Source organism: Acinonyx jubatus, chromosome D2 (genome assembly GCF_027475565.1).
Source record: "Acinonyx jubatus isolate Ajub_Pintada_27869175 chromosome D2, VMU_Ajub_asm_v1.0, whole genome shotgun sequence".
NCBI lineage: Eukaryota > Metazoa > Chordata > Mammalia > Carnivora > Felidae > Acinonyx > Acinonyx jubatus.
Window position 1 is genome coordinate 30,709,230 of NC_069393.1, and position 4,405 is coordinate 30,713,634.

The 4,405-nt window shown below is 53.7% G+C and overlaps 1 long non-coding RNA gene across 1 annotated transcript; it reads left to right on the forward strand.

Moving 5' to 3' along the window:
- Window positions 1-289: 289 nt before the first annotated feature.
- LOC128312646 (uncharacterized) lies at window positions 290-3,775 on the forward strand. The gene is made up of 4 exons (XR_008292190.1): window positions 290-445; window positions 586-756; window positions 1,894-2,069; window positions 2,663-3,775. It is a non-coding gene; the product is annotated as an uncharacterized LOC128312646 (long non-coding RNA).
- The last annotated feature ends 630 nt before the right edge of the window (window positions 3,776-4,405 follow it).

The window sequence follows — 4,405 nt, forward strand, 5'->3', positions numbered from 1 at the left end:
TTGTGGGAGGTCAGCAGACATTTGCGGAATGAATATGGGGTCATCCTGTCTCCCAGCCGGTCTCATGTCTGGGCTTCCTGCTGAGAGAGTTTGCCCTCTGGGGAGAAAATCATGTGAGAGAGACTTCCTACCCCCCAGCCCCTGCCCTCTGGCCCCTCTCAGCCCCCTCCGCCCTGCAGTCCTGAGTTCCACGCCTGGGGAGAGGATGTGTCTTTGCTGGTGAAGGGGGAGCAGGTGTGGATGCCAGGTGTGGGGGAGACTGGCCAGGGTCGGGGTAGTAGGTGCGGAACCTTTGGTAAACTCTGCACAGGGACCCACCGTGGGGACAGGTGGGAAGGGAAGACATTTTAAACTATTTTAGCTAAACAAGGAGGGCTGCAAAGAAGCCACCTGGGGTGAAGGAAAGAGCACAGCCGAGGAGCTCGGAACTCCAGTTCTGTCCCTGGTAAGCTCTGTGACCTTGGGGGGATGACCGCTCTCTGGGCCTTAGTTTGCCCAGCTGTGAAATGGAGTGACTAGGCTAAACTTGGCAGAAGTCTCCAATATCCTGTGCAGTTACTCATGGAGAGCACCTCCGCCTTCCAGGAGAGCACCCCCACATTCCAGGAGATGTGCCGGGCCCTTTTGCGGTGATCGTCTTGAATGCTTACAGCGCCCCTGGAAGGGACACAGTTGTATTTTTTCCCCCTGTGACGGCAGGGGAACCTGAGATTCTGATGGGAACATAGAGGCTAAGCAACCTGCTGAAGATCCCAGGTGGGCTTATATCCAGGTCGGTGCTCCTTCCAGAATATCAGGTCCTCTCCATTGATCGCCTGGAATGCGGTGGGCACAGAGGAGACCCCCGTTTAAAGGTTGGCTAGCTGACCAGGGCAGACAGGGCTGAGGGGAAGGGGGACAGAGCAATGGGGCCATGTCACTAACTGGGCCCAGCTGTCAGGCTACTGGAGCAGGAACAGGTTTGGAGATCATCGCAGAACCAAACAAACCTGCGCTATGAAGTCAATCTGCCTGAGCTGCTCCCGCTGCCCCTCCTCTCAGACAGACTGTCTTTTATTTCAGATACATTTATTAGGGGGCCGGCCTGACATTAATGGTGAGTGAGACCGGCCCCCGCCCTCAAGAAGCTCGGCATCTGCGGGGAGAGTTGACTCCATACACAGATATGTCACCCGATGGATCACCAGGGCTGGGACAGAGGCAGGCTTAGGTCAGCTGGGGGCTCCCTAAGGAGGGATCACTTCCCTGGGCGGGTGTCAGGAATGACTTCCCTGGAGGAAGTGACCCTTGAGAGGAGTCTTGGAAGATGAGCAGATATTCACCGGGTAGAAAGGACGGGCTCTGAGAAAGCCCGCATGGTTGAGGGAGCTGTGTGGGCAGAGTCCCGCAAGTGCGAAACTATCTTATGGCTGAAGCCTCGTGGGAAGAGGGGTATCCAAAGGAGAGGTGGGCAGCGGCCAAAGCATCCCAGCTTAGAGGCTCTGGACCCCATCTGGAGGGTACTGGGGGGCCGTCAGGGGATTTGGGAAGGAAAATGACATCTGCACCCTAATCCGATCCCCCATCACTTGTCTGCTCTGGTACTGCTGAGAGTGGGGAGGAAGGGGGTTAGTTTGGGTTCCTCCAGAAGCCCACCCTGAGACACCTATTTGAGCGCAGGGACACCAGGAGGGAAAGAAAGGCAGTGGGGCATTATCGAGCCAGTTACCGCGGTGGGTGAGTGGGGCCCAGCCTGACGGGGGCTCCGAGAACTAGAAGGGAGCGTGGCCTGCTGTTGGACCGCCCAGGGAGCGAGGGAGCTGGGGTGTTTATGCACCAAGTCCCATCAGTCATCGGTTGAAGGCTGCTCCCAGGGGGTGTTAATTCCCTAACACTTCTGGTCTTCCCTACAAGGAGGAGCCGGGCCGTCAGAGAAAATCCTCGGGCAAAGAGGTGAAGCTGATGTCAGCTAGCAGCACGCTCAGGGCCAGGGTGCCCTGAAATGGTAAGGGAGGTGGGTGTGGGGAGGCCACCCGCAGCACCTGCTTCAGTGACCGAGCAGAGACAACTTCCTGGAAAGGAGGCGAGAGGTCAGTATGTACCAGGCCTCAGTCATCGGCCACCTGGTTGACCAGACTCTGGGGTCGGCCCATAAAGAATTGCTTCCATGGGCACTGTCATCGAGGCCTAAGCCTGGGGCTGGCCCTCAAGACAGGAGGGCGGGAGGAGGAGGGTCCTAAGCTCCAGCTCTGGAGAAATACAGATCCGAGTTCAAGTGCTGATTGCCACTTACAAGCTATGTCTTTGGGCAAATTACTTAACACCCTTGAACTTCAGTCTTTTCTTCTGAAAACGGAGAGATCACTGTCCCTATGCTATGAGGTTGAGATGATCAATAAGAAAAGTAATGCATGGGATGTGTTTGGCCCAGGGCTTTGAATATATCATGTGCCCAATAAATGTTTATTTTCATCATTATTATTTTATTCCTATTCCAATGATACCTAAAAAGAGGGGGCAAGGTAAAGGCTTACAGAACACGCTGCCAGCTTACCAGCCCAGGGTAATATTCAGAGGCCCACGGTGTCCTTGGGAGTTAAAGAACAGACTCCCATAGCATTTCTGGACTTCGTGAGCTCAAATTGGGCCACTGGCAAGTGACTTTATAAATCTGTTCCCATAGATACTGGCTGTGACAATCGCTTCTACGTCTATGACACCTGTCTCCCTAAGAATTCAAAGATCAGCTCCCGATACCGTCTGTCATCATTTCATCATCCTTAGACCGTGCCTAGATGCGGAGAGGAAGGGGGAATGCTGGGCAAGGAGTGTGGATTCTAATTCAGGCTCCAGAATGAATGTCAGTTTCCTCATCTGCGGTGTGGGGATGAAACCACATCACCTTGGTGTCTTCTTAGGGCCATTTGGGAATCAAATAAGATCACGACAGAAAAAAAGATCCTGAGTGTGTAACTGGTTTGAAAACTACAGATCACCAAAGTCTTCCATGGTGGCAGAGGATAGAGACGAAAGCCAGGTGGCTTGACTCCTGACCCCCGGGTTCTTTCGAAGGGTCTAAGTGACCATGGCCACCGGAGAAGCCACACATGTCACCATGGCACACCATGCATGGCTCAGCTGGGCCTCTGGGGCAGTTAGCCCTGGAAGAAGGGACCAGGGGAACCCTTGGATGGGAGGCCTGAAGTTCTTGCTCAGGGACATCAAGCGGGGATGCTCTCAGCTGGCTCCTGGGGGTTAGGCAGAAGACAGAGGAGGATGGGACTGGCAGTCATTAAACCAGGAGGTGGGGTGGTCACCTGAGAAGTGTTCTGACCAGCTGGGACAGGTTTCCTCATTTCCTTACAGTTGCAGGAACATCTCAGGATATGGGCTAAAGGGACTCCTGTTCACACACAGGCAGTGAGACCCAGGGAAGCTGGCTCAGGCCAGACTGGCAATACGAGTGGTCTGCTGAAGGCCATGTGGCTTCCCCTTCTCCCTGACATTGAATTGACTCAAGCTGGGATCGGCTGCAGTTAGCCCTTGGTCTCAGCCAGAGTAAACCCAGTCCTAGCCTCGTCTCAGTGGTCAGTCCTAGTGTTCTGTAATGTGAAATCATCATGGGTGGAGAGGTTGTGGGCCTGGGGCCAGAGGTCCAGGAAGAGGGATCTCTGCTTGCACAAGCAGCTCTGGACCGATGTCCAGAGAACCATCAGGGAACTCTTATTCACTGTTGCTCAGAGAAGGAACGTCACGACCCTCATGGGGCAGGCAGCAAAGGGCAAAGGCAGCAAGCTTGGGATATCTGGGTGGGATGTATTCGCTAGAAGATACCAACAATTTCCCATGATGCCAGTGCGTGGAGAGCACTAGGCTGATACACAGTCACTTCTCTGAGCTCCCTTGGTCCCATCTGAAACGGACAAATCCCCACATCCTTCCTGGACCCCACGTAGAGTGCAATGGTCCTTATGGGGCTGGTTTCCACACTGGGGGCATTTCTTGGTGACTCCTTGATAGGCGGGATCCTGGATCTAGAAGGAGGACTCTTAGTGCTGTTTAGAACCCTTTGGCCACCTGAGAAAGTCCTGTCCGAGGCACCCCAGGGTGTAGACATGACTGGTTCAGGGCCGGGGAGGCCGTCTGGGGAAGTTTTTGCTTTGGTTCAAGTGCTGATTCCAATTTTAATCTATCATTCAAGGACCCAGTCAAACTGATTCCCTGGGATCTTATTTTATTTTATCTTTCAAAGCAAAACCCTCCAAAAGTTTGGCCTACTCTGTAGTTTAAGTAAAAGCCTTCAGATTTGTGGCTTTTACAGTTTTCCTTCGATGGCTTACATCCACTTACTACTCTGAATCCAGAACGTGCTTTGTGAACGAAGATCGCGAAGGAAGCCTGTGGAGAAGGACTGGGGCCATAGCAA